The sequence below is a fragment of the Rhagoletis zephyria genome, unplaced genomic scaffold, assembly GCF_001687245.7.
Source record: "Rhagoletis zephyria isolate East Lansing unplaced genomic scaffold, Rhagoletis_zephyria_1.1 Rzeph_scaffold_00030, whole genome shotgun sequence".
Classification (NCBI taxonomy): domain Eukaryota; kingdom Metazoa; phylum Arthropoda; class Insecta; order Diptera; family Tephritidae; genus Rhagoletis; species Rhagoletis zephyria.
This window is the reverse complement of record NW_016157114.1, coordinates 300942-321719: the sequence shown is the minus strand read 5'-3', so window position 1 is coordinate 321719 and position 20778 is coordinate 300942. Positions and strand designations below refer to the sequence as shown.

Below are 20778 nucleotides of genomic sequence, written 5' to 3'. Positions count from 1 at the left end.
GGTTCTGAGTTCCTCCATCTGTAAATAATCAAAAAATGTTGCGTGTCTAGATTATACTTACAAGAACACAAGGTTCATTATTTAGTAGTTCACTTAGTTCACTTAGATCTTTGAATTTCCCTCTTAGGCTTTTTTGCCCTTTTTTCCACTTAGGCCTTTTTGCCTTTTTCTCTTTCTACACTTTTTGGCTCAAGGCCTCTTTTCTTTAAGCTTTTTGTTGCTTATTTAAGCAACAAATTTTATATTTAGGGTTTTCACTTTTTGGCTCAAGGCTCTTTTACACTTGGACTAAAGAATCCTTTTTTTTGCTTTTTTCCACTTTTTCTTGCACACGTTCCGAGTCCCTGCTCGGGCGCCAGTTAATGAGTGTCACCTTTTAACACAGGACAAGACCAATTGGTTTACAGCTTCGGAAACTCTGGGCTTGTTTTTGCTATTAATTCTCATTTGGATAGTTTGGAGGAAGCTAACAAAAGGGACAGCACTTCCTAAAGTAAGATTGTCCATACTACAGACGGATCCTCAGGCACGAAGAAAGGAAGACACCTGTCCACGCTCGGATCTGCGGGACGCAGATCTTTAGAGGGGGAAGAGTTAACACTCCCCAGAGTTAACTCGCTGCGGCGCTCCCACTGTTGCCCACTACACGTGCCGCTAAGTCAGCACAATTACATTCTCACGGCGCACGGCAACCTAACACCCAAAGTCAAGGCCATGGTTAGTACCAGCGATTAATAAGTATGCTACTGCATTACTCCAGACGCATCGTCAGCATAATACTATTTCGCATACTTGTGAAATAGCATCAACCCATAATGCAAGTGTGGGAACTAACGGACGAACTTATTCACAGACAACAATTATGCAACAGGTACGCCGCTGCTGGACATTGGCTATAAAGGGAAGCAGCGGACACAAAGGCAGTCGAGTTCGGGACGGTAACGCTACGGTTTAGATTAAGAATTCTAATTGTAATTAAGTAAATAGAATAAACTGTGTTAGATTCCAAAATTTGTGTTGTGGATTTTGTTACTCGTAGTTAGAACTATTGGGCGCGTTGGCCCAACTAACTTATTTTTTTGAGTGTTAAAAGGTGACACTCATTAACTTGTATGTATGTATGTATTGCTGCGCTCCCTATTACATACGAAAAAACTTGTTTGTAGAAAAAAACTTTACCGAAATGAGCATTCGCATCCGCGGATGTCTAAAATTCCACATTCGCAACATCCCTACTTCAAACCATAAGGCTATGTCTGAAGTAAAGCATTTCTATTATCGGTGTTTGACGTTTGTATGTTTCGTGGCTGTAAACAAATCAAAAAATTATATTATGAAATTTAAACAAAATATATCATTTGAAAATTTATAATAAGCAACAATTAAACAAGGGAACAGTGATTTTGTTGCGGCAAATGATAGCCTTTTTCATGCTGATTACGAGTCCGTAAGCATAAAGTTTCCATCAGGTCCAGATTTTGAGAAAAACGAGGTCAAAGTGTCAAAAAATCGCGTTTTTGGCAATATTTTAGAAGGTCTAGCACAAAAGCATAAGGTGATAGAACCTTTAACTGAGGCTTAAATTAAAGCTATAACTCTCGGCTACTATCCCTGCACCCTGACCTGATGGTCACTAGAAGTAATTTATTAAACAATATAAAAATACTGGAATAAATACTGTGCTATTGAAAAAAATAAATAGGTTTTGCCAAAATCAGTTTTTGCTGTTAAATAAATAACTATAAGTTACCTTAGGGTTAAGGTTCAGGGATGGTATTTTAAGCGATTGTCTGATTGTTCAGATTTTTGCTTTGAAAGAAAGATTAAGATTTCTGTCCTTAGTAGTCGAAAATCGATCATGAAACATTTTTCTTAACATGTCGAACAATATCTGGTGAGTTTACCTCCTCTCTTTTTAGTTTATTTGGTTAAAATCTAATTTTGTATCTTCAGGAAAATGCCAAAAAAGTGCTACTTCCTGAACAGGTACACGGCTGACGGGTCACACATACTACGCCGTAGATACTTTCGTCAGTTAAAATCTTTTCCAAAAGGCCTTTCTGAAAGTCATTCCTTTCTCCTTCCTTTTTTGTACAGAGTGGCACAAATTGAAGGGCTTCTGCTTTCGCTACTCAACGAAGAGTTTTTGTAGGACGTACTTCTGAAGGCCTTTTGCAGAAGTCCTTTTAAGCTGTTTTTAGTTCATAAAAATCATACTTCTTTAAAGAATTTAAATTTTTAAGGTTCAGAGAAAATATTTTTTATTGAGACTTAAAATGTTTATTGAATCCTATTTGTAATGCTAAATAATATAAACATATATGTAAGTATTTAAGTACATTCGCGTAAATTGTAAATAGGAAACTCTCTTCTAGGAAGCATTATGGGAAGCACTTTTTTCAGTCCTTATTGGTTAAGTATTTTAGAATGGATTCACTTTAGACTGCCTACCTAAATTATCTTTAGGTTATGCATATACAAAATGGCAAAAATGATCATGAAACGCATAGTAGGATATGTGGAAATTTGCTAATGATGGTAAGGCAAGCATTCAAGACCACGTTAAACAGCCAAACATTTTTCCAAGTTCTGTCATCGTCAAGAGAAATTTGTTCTTTTATGATTAAAAAGAATTCAGAACTTGAGCGTTTATAATAATATCTGAAAATACTTTATTTATATGGAATAAGTGTCCTGGTCGAAGGGTTCAGGATTATGGCAGCCCTACTCTATCCCCTTTTGTTTAATTGCGGTGGGTACTCAAACTTCGCACAGAACCAGGTTTTGCCGTTCAATAAATGACTATCAAGTGACCATCAGGTCAACGTATAGGGATAGTATTTTCAGGGATAGTAGCCGAGGCTTCTAGCTTTAATTTAAGCCGAATACCGCCTTTTGTTTCTTTGCTAGAGCTTCTAAAATATTGCCAAAAAACCCGATTTTTTGAAATTTGACCTCGTTTTTCTCAAAATCTGGAGCTGATGGAAACCTTATGCTCATGGATTCGTAATCAGCACTGACAACTCAATCAAAAAGCAGCTGTAACATTTGCCGCAACAAATTGTTTCCCATTTTTGTTGCCATGTGTTATGGATCATAAGAAGAAGCTTTCTTTACTAGGCTCATGATTTTATTTTTAATTGTAAGCTTCAGTAATAGATATGTAAATAAATAATAAATAAAATTCGATAATAAAATGCTTTACTTAGACAGAACTATACATGTTAAAGCAATAGTTAAAAATAAAGTGAATTTTAAAGTTAAAAGTTACTTAAGAAAACGGCCCTACGTGTGTTTATATTTTCAATATTTTGGTTTTTTTGCTTGTTAATTTGGAACAGTTTTTAACATTACATTGACTATCGATAGTACTATCGATGGTAGCGTTTGACACTATCGATAGTATTGCTGGAAACTATCAAAGTGTAATGATAGCTTTTTTCTGAAACATGGAAACTATCGATGGTGGCACTATCGATAGTTTTACAACTCTAATGCTTTCGGCAACCGTGCAAATGCAGTATCGTACTTTCGGCAGCCAATCAAATACGGCGGTTGCTGGTTTCGTGCACGTTCACTCGGAATACTGGTTTGCCGAAGTCAACATCAGTATGAGCTGTTATAAGTATCGTTCACTTGCGGTGGCTGTATTTGCAAGCACTGCACGCTATGCTCTGGTGTTCGTTCATCCCCCGTTTTTAATGTGATGTAATGTGTGTGTGTGCAGGCTTAAATTCACAAAAACAGCATCGTTTGCCAATCTCTGGTACATTACTGTGCATATCAGAAGGCGTGGCATTTTGCATATCAGAAGGCGTGGCATGAGCTTGCTGCTGCATATACATGTCAGTATAAATGAACCTTGATTTCCATTTAACACGTGTGGTNGAGCTTGCTGCTGTATATACATGTCAGTATAAATGAACCTTGATTTCCATTTAACACGTGTGGTTTCTCAGAGTGTATGCGTACGCTAACCATACACTTGTACTACTGCTGTACGAATATGGCTGTATTAATGTTTCAAACATACGAAAATGCATTAATGGAATAGTATTAGAGCATTCTTACAAGATATGTATCCCCATATGTAAATGCTACTTTTCTGATACATTTTAATATATGGTACATACGAGGATAAAACATTTTTTGTTGCTTTAACTAAATCCATAAAAATTAAGGATTCAAACTATATACAACATTTAGAAAAATTGAAAAAAAAGTTCGTCCAAATCTCTCATTTTTTCTCCGAATTTTTAGAAAATTTAAGGTACCCAGTTCTAAAGCAAATAATGCTTAAGTATAGCTCATAATGTTTTTCCCGTAATTTTTTTTTTTTTAATTTTTTGCCGCCAGTCTTTTTTTTTTTTTTTAACAATTTCTATTGATAAAAAATGGCGTGCATTTAATTTTTTTGCGAACAATCATAGTGCGTCATTACATACCTGTTATTTTTTTCTTTATATGTATTTAAATAATCATTTAAAACATTTAGGCAGTCAAAAGCTCCTCGAGATTCCAGTAAAATGAGTTTTGAATGGAGCACGATATGTTCACCTTATATCGATATACATTTATACGTATGTAAGTATGTATATATAAAGTATGCAAAGAAATTTATAATATAAAGATAACTACGAAAAAGAAATCGGGAACGAAAAGTTCAACAAAAATCTACCAGAATGAGAAAAAAATTTACCTTTTTACCAACCCAAATTTTTTCTACCAATTTTGGTAACAATTTACCAAAGCGGCAACCCTGCTGCCAACACGTTCTTGGCGCCAGCAGAGAGTAAAGCAATTGGACTGCTCAGTCCGCCTAAAACCGGTTTTGTGTGGATAAGAGGGGGAAGAGAGTTCGAGTTTACCTCGCTCATTTCAGCCCGCGAAAATCGCGAATTGACGATGGACTGACACGCACACATAGACATTTTCTATTTCGTTTTGTTTGCATGTGCCATATGCACTAACACAATCATGCGTAGGTCATGTATACAAAACTGAAACCTGTTTTCGGCCGACTGCCCACTCCAGTCTGCGTTCGAGTGGTGGACTGCTCAGTCCGACTAAGCAGGCTAGTGTGCTCAGGCCCATTGAATGGTAGACGCGCTATAAATACATACATACATACGAGACGATAAATTACCCTTTACTACATACGTCGTGCTTTCGGCAACACGTCAAACGGCTTTCAGCAACAAGTCAAACGACTTCTGCAACAAATGAACTGCGGCGTCTTCCTTCGCAAACCGTCCCAATCAGTGATCGGACTTCAAAAAAAAATTGTGTGGTAGAATCTGGAAAAAAATGTGGTAGATTTCAAAAAAATGTGGTAGATCTCAGGTTCTGGATCAAACTTTGTACAAACATTAAAAAATTCTGCTCGGTTTCAGATAAATTGCAAACGTTTTAATTAGAATTAGAATATGAAGATATTTTTCGAACATATTTTGAGAGATTTCTGTAACCTTGCGGAGCGCTACCAGGTTTTCTTTTTATCACATCATGATGTAGCGAACAAATGTGGCACTTTCCAGAAACCGCTACTTGGGATTTACCGATTTTGACAATTCTGAAGTAAAAGTAAACAACGTCTTAGAAACTTTAGATGCACTAAAATTTTCTAACACCTTCACAAAAATCTCCGTTTATTAACATTTTCGCTGTTAATTCTTTTTACAAATTATATATTTTGCAATTTATCACAATAAGACCTCGTTTTCTGTTAAAAAATTGTATATTGAGAAAATTTACTATTTTACAGTCCATTTTATCTATCCACCCATTCGGCTTTGTTGTAAGTGTTTAGTGTTGGACAATTTTTGCTCTTAAAATTAAGAAAACGCGAATATGTGGTAGATTTCAGACCTTGTGTGGTAGATGCTCAGAAAAGTGGCAGATCTACCACAATGTGGTAGAAGTCCGATCACTGGCTGGCACTGCTATACCATTTTTACGTAAAAATCAAAACCCAACAGGATTCTATATCTGAATTGCTATGCGTTGGGTAACCGCTTACACGCAAAGCCCATTTAACAGATTCTTATGTGATAACTCTCATGCAGCGCTAAGTGTGCATAACTGGGCTATAAGACAAATAGTCAAACCAGGCTTTCCTAAAGTGGGAGCCGCAAGCTTATGACTGGGGTGCCGCTAGTGGCTAGGGTATACTAGTGGTGCGGGCAAATTCTTTAAAGTTCCCATACAAATTCTTTAAAGATCACATAGCCGCTTGTGCACCACGTATTTCGCTCTTAAGCTCGTTCCCCAGTACGTTTTTTCAACGAAAAATTGATTCAGAAAATTTTCAGAAAAATAGCCAAAAATGTACCCTTTTCACAACCGTTTTCAGTACTTTTGTAGATCTAATCCGCGTTTCGTCCACATTTCTTCCCGTTTTCGGATTCATTTTCGAATTTTTTGCTGGCTGGGCTGTTTTCGTAACAAGTGCAGCAGCTTCACGCACGTGCATATGTTACTTATTCTTTGGAACTTCACAATCATACTGTGAAAGAGCGAATCAACAGGATTTTAGAGGCAGTCGAGAACGAACTTATAAAAAGTTTGAAAACTTGTGAATTTTTTAGTTTGCGACTTGACGAAAGTACCGACGTAGTGGGACTTAATGTTCTTCTCGTGTTAGTGAGGTTCCCATTCGCAATGCAAATCGAAGAAGAACTTTTGATGAGCGAAGCACTTGAGACTTACACCACTAGCTGCGAAATTTTTAAAGCTATCGACAATGGAGCAAGTGTTCGGATATTTGCAGTGATAGAGCTGGAGCGATGTCTAGGATGAAGCAAGAGGCAGAAAACGTCACGAGAAATCACTGTATGATCCCTCGGTATTCCCTGGCGACTAGGAAGATGTCGCCACTAGATTTAAAACAGATAACAGAGGCCTGCGAAATTAAAATACATCTTTGGTTTTTTTCTAGCACGTCGAGATTTTTTGATTTTTTTATTGGTGACATGTATGTTTTAGAATGTCTAGCAATTTGGATGAAAACCCCATAAATAAACAAAGTTAATCAGAAAACCGTATGTAACTTCGAAGTTAACGTTAAGAAAATTGATAAAAGTTATTTTCTTAGTGTTAACGCGCATTACTAGCGTTAACTTGGAAGGTTTAGAAAAAACCATTGTCGAATATTTTCCTAACATGATTGGCTTCACTATGGTTTCATACAGCCAATATATCACTTTTGGAGAGAGGCCCCATCTCTTCCCTATAGCATTTTTACAGCAGTAAAGAGCCACTGATGCCTTTTTTACTCGCTCCTCGATATTTGGCTTCCATGATAACTTCCTGTCCAGGATCACACCCAGAAACTTGACCCTGTCAGAAAGAGCAAGGGAAACACCTCCTATAGAGGGAAGCTGGGCATGAGGCACTTTATACCTCCTGGTGAATAGTACGAGCTCCGTCTTTCCAGGATTTATAGCAAGTCCACAGCTAGAAGACCAGTTTGTGATACCCTTCATGAGATCACACAGAGTGTCCAGGAACTTTCCTCTGACGATGAGGGCCACATCATCCGCGTAGGCAATAACCCGGCATCCTCTCCTTTTCAACTCCTCCAAGAAGTCGTTTATTACGACTATCCAGAGAAAGGGGGAAAGGACGCTCCCTGCGGGGTGCCTCTACTCACTTTACGTTGGTCAGAGGCATTTCCCCATTCCGCTATGATAGTTCTGTCGTACAACATGCTAGATATGAGCCCAACTAAGTGGCTCTCGACTCCAAACTTAGTTAGCGCTCTCACTATAGCCCCAGGTAACACATTATGAAAAGCCCCCCCGATATCAAGGAAGGCCCCAACTACAAAATCTTTGTTCATAAGAGACTCCTCTATGACTTTAACAATTGAGTGCAAGGCAGACTTTTAGATACGCATGCAGGGAGAGGCTCAATCGCTCTCGAGGAATCTTGTTTCTTATATACAGGACAATGAGCCTCTCGAAAGTCTTCAGTAAGAAGGAGGAGAGACTGATTGGCCTGAAGAACCTCGGAGACACATGAGAGCTTTTTCCTGCTTTAGGGATAAAGGTGACCCTCACCCTCCTCCAGGCCCTCGGGATGTACCCCCTTTCTAGGCAGCTCGCATAGATTGGGGTGAGCCAGAGACACGAGACCTCGACAGCCTTTTGCAGCTGCGCAGGAATAATGTCATCCGGTCCGGGGGACTTGAAGGGCTTGAAAGAGTCAATCGCCCAAAGCAGTCGGCGTTTCTCCAGTAGTTCACCGGAGAATGCTGGGCAGCCAACCGTACCGACACCGGTAAGCTCACGCGGTGTGGGGTTTGCTGGGAAATGAGTGTCAAGGAGTAGCTTAAGCGACTCCCCTCCGCTTATGGCCCAGTTTCCCTCTTCGTCCCTCAAGTATCCCAGAGGTACAGGACTCCTCGCAAGGATTCGCCTAAATCGAGACGATTTGTGACAACCTTCTACTACTTCGCAGAAGTTTCTCCACGACTCAGTTTTGGCCTTTCTTATCTCGGTCTTATATATACCCAGTCCGACCTTGTAGAGTTCCCAGTCGGAGTGTTGTCCACTCTTCCTGGCTTTGTTGGAAAGGCGCCTGCTCGACGCCCTAAGTTCCGAGAGTTCCATCGTCCACCATTTCGGTCGGACTTTGCCCGAGGGCCTGCTCAGCGGGCATGAGCTTTCAATGGCACACCTACAGGCTTATGTAAATTTCTCTACCGAGTCCTCAATCGAGATTTCAGTGCTTAAGTTTACCGGAGGGGCCTCTGGGAGTAGTTCCCGCAATTTTTGGCTGTAGAGATCCCAATTTGCTCTCCTAAAATTTCTATAGGGGATAATTTTAGGACGATCTTCATCCAGATAAAACTGAATATATCTATGGTCCGAGAAGGAGTGATTCTGAAGAACCCTCCAGTCGGAAATACGGGATCATAAAGCCACGAGCCAAGGGTAAAGTCGAGGACCTCTTGCCTTGCCGCGGTGATAAAGGTCGGTTCGTTACCTCTATTACAAATACCTGAGTCCTCACTTAGAATAAAATCAAAAAGCGACTCACCTCTCGCATTGATGTCTGAGCTTCCCCAGCACGAGTGCCTCGAGTTCGCATCCTATCCGATGATAATATCGACTTTTCGCCGCCCCGCTTCAGCTATGGTCTCATGCAGCAATAGTGGAGGTGGTTCCACCTCGCCCTCATGCGCCATGTATGCGGAAACGAGCCAGAGCTCTCTGGCGCCGCCCTCCACGCTAACCGTCAAAATGTCCTCATTGCTGAAATTAGGTAAAATTAGTGCTTTGAATTCGTTTCTGATGAGCAAACAGGATCTTGGTCTACCTGCGTGTTTCTGCACCATCAGCTTAAACTTAGGCGTTCTAATCCCGTAGATACCGTTACTGCTCGGCCACGGCTCCTGGATCAGGACTACGTCGGCTCCACCTTGCTCAAGGTGGATGAGAAGATTTGCGGACGCCGCCTTAGAGTGTTGGAGATTTATCTGCAGGATCTTCATCCTCCAAAGTTTTCTCCAGCCACGCCAGTTCGGCGTCCTCGTTGACCGAGGCTAGAAGCCTCTCTTCCTCCACCCTGTCATAAAATCGTCCGCTACTGATGACGGATCCCTCGGTTGAGAGAGCATCCCCAGCACTTTCAGCTTCTGACGTGGCGGATTCCTCCATGCTCATGGGGGTTTCCTCCGCCTCGGGCTTTCCTATCATCGGCGCCTCCGGAGGTCCCTTCTGGCATCGGATTGGTAGACCCTAAGGACTACCCTTTCGAAGCCATAAGTTATGACTCCCCCTGACTCAGCGAGGGGACCGAGGGACTCCGCGTTACGTAAAATCAGCGCTTGCCGATGCGATTCCTCAGACCCCTCAAATATGATAACCCTCCAGCTTTGCGTGGGCAGTTGCGGGTTGCAGTACCAGAGGATTTCCTCTATTTCCTCTGGTGCGGAGGGCTCGGGGGGAGCCAGACACGGGCACGCGGACAGGAAGGAAGGTCCTTTTCCTCCGCGGCTTCTAGCTTGGCACCCTTCCAAACCTCCCCCACAAGAGACACTGCAGCCTTACACATTGACGCCGACCGTTCGTCGGCGCAAGCAATCATCTTATGGATGCCGTGATGCCATCCAGCATCCTCGCATCTTGGAGGTGGTCCAGAGCTTCCTCTAACCACCCTTAATAAGACAGAGGAGATGGCTGTTGCCACGTGCCTCCAGTTATCACTGGATATGGCGCCATCCTCCCTGCTTCTATCAATGACCCCCAGGGTAATAATATCTTCTAACACATAACGATATTCAACACTACAGTGCGGACGTGAAATTTTGTTGTCTGCTTTAGAAGTGATAAAGCTGTGGTATTTACCGAAGATAAATTTATGTTAAATTCTTGTGTAATTGAGAAAAAACTCGACATCATTTTGCTTCACCTAGCTTGGTTACTTTGTCAAGTTAAACTAAACAAAATAAGAAAAAAATTTGAGTCAGCGGTGGACATAACAAAAACCAAAGTATTTGCGCTACTTCGTGCTCATTTGTTTATTTTCGAGCGGTATGTTCTCCTCACCTCTGCTCCTCTTAAGCGCCGATCAAGCAAAGGTTCCCCTTCAGCTAAAACTGCTAGACTGGATGAGAGTGCCATTCTTAACCACATTGCGGGAATTGGAAACAAAAATTCAACAACAATCTGAGAAGCTCGAGTCGATATTTGACAGTCTCTCAGGCCAAATAGCGGACCTGGAGAATAAACTTATAAAGAGGATAGATGAAAAGGTTACTGCACTTACTGCAAAGGCCGTTGAAGCTGCTGAGCGCATCAATGCATAGGCAGAGAACGCAGCCAAACTAGAACGAGATATAAAAACTCTGAGAAAGCAAGTGGGGAAGGCGCATGTAGTTGGAGCGGCGTCTGAATTCACTGCCGACCATGTTGTGTTTGGTGTTCCCAGTGTTGCCATCTTTTGATTTTCAAAAAGCACCAAAAATTGGCAAAAAAGCGTTTTACCACACTAAAAGCACCAAATTTTTTTTAATCAAGGGATGCTTTTTTCATAACATAACACAGAAGTACTGCACATTAAAACTGGTATATCCCGAGAAAGGAAAATCGAATCGCAACAAACGAAAATGATGCCCTAATTAGAAATGAGCAAAAAATTTGATGTTTTCATTATATAACCTCAAATATCGCTAAAAACCGTGTTTTTGGCACTTTGGGGCTAGGATATATCAAAATTCTAGTGCTAGAGCAATTGTGAGGCCAGATTTGGATTCAGCACCAAGAAACGATGTGTTTTACTCAGAGGCTAAAAAGAAACACTCTGTACAAATAATTAGAAAAGAGAAAAAGAAATACTTAACTTACTTGCGTACTAGCATTTTCAACGCGAATAGAATTTAACAAGATGGGTTTATAACTTCAGCTTTTTATCAATCATGGTTGTATTTTAGTCCGTTTAAATTTGTAGATTCTTATAAATTCGATGCTGCCACAGCTTAAATATTTCAAATTATTTCAGGTTTTAACTATTCGAAGTAATTTTAGTTCAGAAAAAAGCACTAAAAAAGGCACTAGGCACTAAATAATTTTTTTCGCCTTTTAATTTTCAAAAAGCACTAAATCTAGTGCTTAAAGCACCAAGTTGGCAACTAAGGGTGTACCGTATACTGAGGCAGAAAATCTCAAGAGCATTTTCAATCAAGTCTGTCTCTCCATTGATTCTTTGGCTCCGCAAATAAGAGACATTTTTCGCCCTTCGCGGCCAGGTACCACCACTAATACTAAATATCACGTGTGTCAAGTTAGCACTACACTTTTCGAAATTGGAAAAGTTAACTACGGCATTAATTGTAGTGTTTTTGTTGTAAATTTGTTGTGGAAAGAAAAAATTTGTAGCTCTCGTTTTTTAAGAAAAAATGGTATGTAGTGCTAACTTGACACCATACACCTAATCGATAGAATTGAGATATCCAATATGTAACTATGCCATAAATTGTAGCTTTTAACTTTAACATTTGTTGTGGAAAGAAAAAATTTGTAGCTTTGGTTTTTCTGGAAAAAATTGAGTTGCCCCTTTTTCGAAAAAAATCTAGTATGTAGTGCTAACTTGACACCATGCACCATTGACGACAGAATTGAGATATTGAAAATGTTACAACGGCATTAATTGTAGCTTTTTTGTTGTGGAAAGAAAAAATTTGTAGCTTTCGTGGTTTAAGAGAAAATGGTATGTAGCGCTAACTTCCATTGTCGATGGAATTGAGATAAGTCTTTTAATTTATGTAATTATATAAATAAAAAAAAAAATAATTTATACCCATCGAAATCTATTATTTCCTACTTTTATTAAATATCATTTCAAGCGCTACGTAGTAACTTTCTCGATATCTCAATTCTATCGACTAGGTGTATGGTGTCACCTCAATATCTCAATTCTGTCGTCAATGGTGCATGGTGTCAAGTTAGCACTACATACTAGATTTTTTTCGAAAAAGGGGCAACTCAATTTTTTCCAGAAAAACGAAAGCTACAAATTTTTTCTTTCCACAACAAATTTTAAAGCTAAAAGCTACAATTAATGCCGTTATAACATTTTCAATATCTCAATTCTATCGACTAGGTGTATGGTGTCAAGTTAGCACTACATACCATTTTTTCTTAAAAAACGAAAGCTACAAATTTTTTCTTTCCACAACAAATTTACAACAACAAAGCTAAAATTAATGCCCTTGTAACATTTTCAATATCTCAATTCTGTCGCCATTGGTGCATGGTGTCAAGTTAGCACTACATACTAAATTTTGTTTGAAAAAGGGTCAACTCAATTTTTTCCAGAAAAACGAAAGCTACAAATTTTTTCTTTCCACAACAAATTTTAAAGTTAAAAGCTACAATTAATGGCATAGTAACATATTGGATATCTCAATTCTATCGACTAGGTGTATGGTGTCAAGTTAGCACTACATACCATTTTTTCTTAAAAAACTAGAGCTACAAACTTTTTCTTTCCACAACAAATTTACAACAAAAACACTACAATTAATGCCGTAGTTAACTTTTCCAATTTCGAAAAGTGTAGTGCTAACTTGACACACGTCTAAATATCATCATAAAGTTCCACCGCCTCTTGGTCGTAACCGCACACTAAAAGCATTCCGTGAGCACCGCAAGCGAACCAAAGCTCCAGTTTCACTTGAAGTTGTTGGCTTGGAAAGGAAATTTTCAATTTTTGAGAGTCCGTCGCCGGACAACAGAAAGCTTTTGCAAGAGGCTATTAAGCTGCGACGGTCAGGCAAACTAACTTCGGTATTTACGCTTAGAGGAATAATTTGTGTTAAATATGACAACAATTCTGCTGCTGTTAAAATCTGTGAACCGAATGATTTGCCGAAATTCTAATGTTATAATGACTTTTTAATTTTACGTACTTTAGCTTTAGTGAAATATTTTTAAAGATGGTTCGTCATAGATTCTGTATCAAGTCCCTCACAAAGCTACAGTCTGTACGCTTTATGGTTGCTTTTGTCAATTTCTCTGTTCGTTATGTCTCTTAACAGTGGTAAATATGGTGTTCATGGAAACAGTCTAACTTTGATTAAAATTTTATGTGATCGGCAAAAGGGCTTCAATGTTGTTCACTTCAATGCCAGAAGCTTAAATGATGAAAATGGACACCATCAGATACACTTTTGGAAACTCGAATGTAGATGTAATCTGTGTTATTTAAACGTGGCTATCTAGTAATTCCAATGACATTCATTCCTCTATTAAAAATTATAAAATGATCCGCCATGATAGACCTAATAAGAAAGGGGGTGGAATAGCTATTTATTGCAGAAATAATATTAATATGAGACTCATTTGTAAATCCGGTAATTGTGATGTAGAATATGTTTTTGTTGAATTGTCTGATAGATGTTCCAAAATCCTAGTGTCATAAATCACATAAATCTATAAACCTTGACCCGTTGTTTGTTTCTTTATCGCCCTACCTGGTTGAGTATGAAAATATCGTAATATGTGGTGATTTTAATGTTAACCTTCTTGCACATGATTCCCTCAGTGTTCGTTTATTAAATAATGTTGCCTCGTGTGGCCTTTTGTTGTCAATATGTATATGCCAACTAGATACGGTAATAAGTGTAACCCTAGTTTACTGGATTATTTTATCATTCCTGATAATTTATCAGTACTAAAGTTTGATCGACTATCACTCATTTCGGATCTTGACCAAATTTTCTGCGCGCTTGATCTTAATTTTGGCCACCCTAGGACCACTAGTACTTTTTCGTATTGAGACTACGGAATGGTTGACACTGGTTCACTACTTTTTGATATAGACAGTGTGTGCTGGTGTGACTGTTGGTGTCTGGTTAATGTTGATGAAAAACTAGAAATTCTTATCCAAAACTTATTGGCCCTTTTTAATAAACATGTCCCAGTACGACATATTAAAAGCACATCCTGCGTGTCACCCTGGTTCACGGGCTATGTACGGGCTGCAATCAAGGCTCGCAACAAGGCATTATCTGTATGGAAAAGGCATCCTAACCAAGATAACTGGCGTGTGTTTAAAATAGCAAGAAATAAAGCAACAGCGGCTGTAAGAAAAGAGAAGTGCAGGTATTATTCGAAGAACCTTGATTCCTCCCTGCCACCTAACGTGTTGTGGGGTAACCTTAAACGCTTACGAGTATGTGGAAGTGAAGACGTCGAATGCACAATAGACGCAGATACACTCAATAAAGCGTTCATTAGCAGTCCTTTGTCTGATTCCTACCAGCAATGTTTTGTCTCCTGTGCTCATCTGATTTATTCTGGTAGCCCATTTGAGTTCTCAACAGTGTCTGAGTGTGATGTTATTAAAAATATTTTAAAAATCAAATCAAATGCATGCGGTCAGGATGGTATACCGTTAAAATTTACTAAATGGTACTACCGTCTATTACCAGTACGATAACACACATAATGAATCACTGTATTACCACATCATGTTTCCCTGATCAGTGGAAGGTGGCTTTAGTGCGCCCTACTGCCAAGAAGAAGGGCCGCCAGACTCCATCGGACTTTCGCCCTATAAGTATTCTACCAACGTTGTCAAAAGTATTTGAGTCTTTAATGACGGAACAAATTACCCGTCATGTGCAGGAGAAGAACCTGCTTTATCCGCTTCAGTCTGGCTTTAGGATTGGTCACAGTTGCTCAACGGCTGTGTTAAAAATTCTTGATGACGTTCTTTCTTTTTTCGACAAAGGTTACCTTACGTTAGTATGTCTCCTTGACTTCTCCAAAGCCTTTGACACTGTCGATCACCATTTCCTTTGTCTTAGTCTCAAGCATTATTTTGGATTCAGCGAATATCATCTGAAACTTATGACGAGTTATCTAAAGAACAGATTTCAACGAGTTACAGTATGGAATCAATCCTCACAACCAATGAAACTAGTTTCTGGTGTACCACAAGGCTCAATTCTAGGACCTATATTGTTTACACTGTTTCTTAATGACATCTTTTCGGTGTGTAAATTTGTTAGTATGCATGCTTATGCAGACGATGTACAGCTTTACTTGTCAAGTTCTTTCGAAAATGTTAATGAGCTCTGTGATAAGATAAATCGGATTATGTTATCAATAATGCACTGGGCAGAAACCAACAGTCTTTGCTTTGACCCAAATAAAACGTATGTATGTGCTGCCTATCTCTAAAAGAATGTTGGTTGTTAGTAACATTCCATCCCTTTACATAGGTACCAAACCAATTGCTTTTGTAAGTAAAATTACTAACCTGGGCTTTGTAATCAACTCGAGTTTAACATGTGTTGATCATATAAATATGGTAATAGGTAAGGTGTATTGCGCGCTACGTAGTTTAAGACATTCATCCTTCTTTACCCCGGTCAACGTCAGACGTAAGCTTGCCATCCAATTACTGATACCTAATTTGACGTACTCTGCGCTCATCTACAATAGACTAAACTCACAGTCTGTCCATAAGGTTGAGGTTGTTTTTAATAATATCACTCGTTATTTGCATGGCCTGCGTAAATTTGACCACATATCCCAGTGGAGGTACGATCTGTTGGACTGCCAAATTTTGGACTACATTGAAGCCAGAAGCTGTATCTTTCTTTATCGGCTTATGCTAACTAAAATGCCTTTATATGTATCTTTATGAGAAGCTGAAATTTACAAAATCGTTCCCTTTATACGATTTAATTCTCCCCAGCTTTAACTCTGTAGCCTCGACTAGATTGTTCTTTGTGAACACTATATGTACCTGGAACTCGATTCCTACTTCCGTAAGGAGTAGTATAAACAAAAGCAACTTTAGAACTGTTATTAACAATTATTTGTCTCAACTTATCTAGACTGCATTTTTAATATCAACATAGTAATGTTTTTGTAAATGCATTAACAACCTGAGTTCCACTCTATCTGTTGTACTATAAAAGAGTCAAAATCTTACTGTACTAATTTTCTTGTTCAATAAATGACAAATGACAAACAAACAAAATGACTGCTGTGAGCATCTGCCGCTCGTATGCCTCTAGAATTGCCAGACGTACTGCTTTTGGGAGTAAACGTACTCCTTTTTATTGCACTGTGCTCCCTTGTACTCCAAAAAAAAAATCTGGAAATGTGCTCCTTTATTAGCTTTGTACTCCTTTTTCCAGCTATTAATATTTTATCATATATATATATATATATAAATATATTTTGAAAAATAATTTATCTACAGATTTTACTTCAATTTTTTTAATTTGTTTTTAAATTTCAACCTTCATTTGGGTTTGGGGTTTACCGGTAAACACTTTGAGAGCAAAGCGCAAGTAAAAAAAGTAGTTATTGTATAGTCTTTAAATTTAACCTTCATTTGGGTTTACCAGGGGGTTTGGGAGAAAAGCGCAAGTCCTCGTCGGTTACTTTATTACATATGTTCTGTAACCATAGGCTAATTTCCTCCCATTTGGGTCCTTCATAATCCGTCTTTTGTCCAACATAAGGTCTCACACTCAGCAATCGAAAAGACTTGGAACTGGTGACTAGGATGGCATTAATTTGACCAACCCTATACAGGTTATTTTCTTTTTTTTATACAAAATCTAAGAAAAAATACACCTGAAAAAGAGGTTCGTGCCGCATGTACTTATCTCCCAAATATGGCAAATGCAGATCAGGATTAAAATTTTAAAACCAATTAATAAAATTAAAGTAAAATATTTACAAAGTTAACAAAAAAAAACACAAAATCTATAAAGAACCCTTTTATTTTCAAAAAACCTTTGAGACTGTTGTTATTTTACACGCTGGACGTTGCGATTTATATTGTGGCAAACACTACTTAGTAAGCAAAGTTAAGTGTGATAGTGAAAAGGTGTAAGCATGGCCTTAACGGCAGGGCGCTCGGGTATAAAAATCAAACTTAAATTAATTATTAGGCTTAAATTTAAAAAATGGCCATACATTCAGGAAGGGTCTGGAATTCTTTTGTAGTTTTTAGTTTTTTAGTTAGGGAAACTTTCCTATTAGGGCGGTCATTGAGAACCGAATTCTACGCAAAAATACTGTGGACGCAAGTGAAAATTGTGACTTTTGGCAATTTTTCTGAGGGGTCCCTGAAAACTTAAATTAATTACTAGGCTTAAATTAAAAAAATGGCCATACATTCAGGAAGGGTCTGGAATTCTTTTGTAGTTTTTAGTTTTTTAGTTAGGGAAACTTTCCTATTAGGGCGGTCATTGAGAACCGAATTCTACGCAAAAATACTGTGGACGCAAGTGAAAATTGTGACTTTTGGCAATTTTTCTGAGGGGTCCCTGGGGAACCATAGGGGCCCTAGGTGGTCGGGAGTAACATTTTTGTCAATGGCGGTTCATGCCCTCTCCAAAAAGGTCGGAAAAGGTGCCACGTACACTCCCCCTTCGATCACCGTCTCTTTAACAACCGTCCCTATTGGAAAGCCAACCCATATTGTTATCTTTCACATTTATTGTTGCTTTGAAAAAGATCTTTGTTTGTTTGTGCCTAATTAATGGTATTTTGTAACAATAAATTGCACAAAAAATTAAAAAAAAAAAATTGTACTCATTTTTTATGTCATGTACCTCTTTTTTTCTATCGAAAATATAAATGTACTCCTTTCTCCGTTTCAAAATCTGGCAACCCTATATGCCTCTCTNCAAACTTAAATTAATTATTAGGCTTAAATTTAAAAAATGGCCATACATTCAGGAAGGGTCTGGAATTCTTTTGTAGTTTTTAGTTTTTTAGTTAGGGAAACTTTCCTATTAGGGCGGTCATTGAGAACCGAATTCTACGCAAAAATACTGTGGACGCAAGTGAAAATTGTGACTTTTGGCAATTTTTCTGAGGGGTCCCTGGGGAACCATAGGGGCCCTAGGTGGTCGGGAGTAACATTTTTGTCAATGGCGGTTCATGCCCTCTCCAAAAAGGTCGGAAAAGGTGCCACGTACACTCCCCCTTCGATCACCGTCTCTTTAACAACCGTCCCTATTGGAAAGCCAACCCATATTGTTATCTTTCACATTTATTGTTGCTTTGAAAAAGATCTTTGTTTGTTTGTGCCTAATTAATGGTATTTTGTAACAATAAATTGCACAAAAAATTAAAAAAAAAAAATTGTACTCATTTTTTATGTCATGTACCTCTTTTTTTCTATCGAAAATATAAATGTACTCCTTTCTCCGTTTCAAAATCTGGCAACCCTATATGCCTCTCTTGTGTTTTCGGTTGCTCTTAGCTTTTGCAATTTCTGTCCAACAACGTAGCAGAATAGCGAATATAATTTGGTCGTGATTTTCGTTGGAAAATTCTCAGCTATCTAGAATTCATTGAATTCAAGTAAAATCACGATTACTGTTGTCGTTGCGACTGCGTATTCTTATTAACTCGCGCAACTGAGCTCTGCTACGGTGCGACAGAACTTTGTATTTGCGTTTGGTTGCTGACGCACTGAGTTCACTAAAGGCCCTTCAACAGCTGACTATGAATATATATAGCCAAAATTTGGCAACGCCAACTTTTGTTTTCGCGTGCGTCGCTCGTCAGCTGTTGTAAATAAATAAAATTATGTGAAATATTTTTCCTTTTTAATCAAGTGCGGGCAAGAAATATCGTTTTTAATGCAATTATTGATATGAAATATTAATTTATCTGGCGTTAGTATGTTATTTTAGTGACCCAAGCATTCGCTGCCAAGCGTTCATTGTAGCAAGCATGCTTTTAACGTGCGTTCTGTCAAACCAACGCCAACGCCAAAGCCAACGCGAAAGTTCTATGTGGACCGGCCTTAACGATTTATTGGATTTTAAAATTTTCGCAACTGAAATGTGCAGCTGCACGTTCGCTTTCGTAGAAGTTTGTTCGCAATCTAGTTCTGATGCTGCAGGAATGACTCGATTTAGGCTTTTAGTTTAATAAATGTTAGTAGTTTATTAATATAAATGAATAATAAACGAACAACGTTTAATTTAATGTGAATATGTGACTGCTGATTTGCGCTCGTTGTTATGCGCTGTTCCCCGACTCCCACCGACACGTCCGCTCTCAGCGAATGACCACGACTGACTATCTGTACTTGACAATATCTTTATCTTAATCTTTATATTTATCTTTATCTTTATATTTATCTTTATCTTTATATTTGTCTTTATCTTTGCCTTTATCTTTATCTTTGTCTTTGTTTTTGTTTTTGTCTTTGTCTTTGTCTTTGTCTTTGTCTTTGTCTTTGTCTTTGTCTTTGTCTTTGTCTTTGTCTTTGTCTTTGTCTTTGTCTTTATCTTTATCTTTATCTTTACCTTTTATCTATAGGTATCTTTACCTTTATTCTCATCTTTATCCCTTTATTTACTTTTGTTTTTATAATTATATTTGTACACATTCACATTCACCTTTATATTAAATATTTAAATTTACATTCATTTCTATCTGTCTTTTCGTATCCTTATTTTAGTTTTCATCTTTGCCTTCATCCTTTTCTTCATCTGCATATCCAACTTCCTTCATCCTTGTATTAATCTCACAGCCCTATTCTTACACCATTTACAAAACTCATCGTATGACATCGGTTTAAAAAATTTTCAACACGGAGGTTAAGGAGGCTAAGAGCGATATGTACAGTGCCGAACAGAAGTATTGGCACAGTGATTTTTTCGCAATATAAAGTTTTTTATTCTAATTTATTTTCGATAATTTTTTATAAAAATATTGTTCATTCTACACCATAAAACATAATAATAAAATCTCTAAACTTTGTGCAAAACTCAGGAAAATTCATCAAATTTGAACACTAATTTGCAACTTTTTATTCAGATTTTTTAGAAATTGCCAACAATCAACGCGATTTTTTAGCAACTTTAACCCTGGAACACACACCCAGAAAATATCACGTAAACACACACCCGGGATACGTTTGTACCCGGGACCTTATTTTGCGGTTTTTTTAATGCTTATTTAACCGATTTCTATGATTTTTTTTTGAAATGTATATTTTAATATATAACAAGTATTTTGTCTTTTGTTTCATTCGAATATTCCTACTGGTTCCAGCGATATGGGCAAATAAAGTCAGGACATGCAACAGTGGATTTTTGTTTTTGTTGTTGTCCTGATAAATGCAAAACAAAATAATATAATTTATAATAATATACTTGTAGAGTAACAACGAATACACATTTTGGTTTTTATTTCATTGAAATATTCTACCTGGTTCAAAAGATATGTGCAAAAAGGTCGCGCAAGGTATGGGTACGTAGGTAGCAAATACACTGGT

At 38.1% G+C, this 20778-nt stretch overlaps 1 protein-coding gene and 1 long non-coding RNA gene across 3 annotated transcripts in view; both read left to right on the top strand.

The window, feature by feature from the left end:
• The window catches only part of hyd (E3 ubiquitin-protein ligase hyd), a 534145-nt gene that overhangs the window by 342249 nt on the left and 171118 nt on the right, over window positions 1–20778 (top strand). The gene's annotated exons all lie outside the window — the stretch shown is intronic.
• Window positions 15656–20778, top strand: part of LOC108364180 (uncharacterized) — a 9677-nt gene continuing 4554 nt past the window's right edge. The window contains exons 1-2 of the long non-coding RNA XR_001847712.1: window positions 15656–15667; window positions 17488–17494. This is a non-coding gene — a long non-coding RNA (uncharacterized LOC108364180). The remainder of the gene's footprint in view (window positions 15668–17487; window positions 17495–20778) is intronic.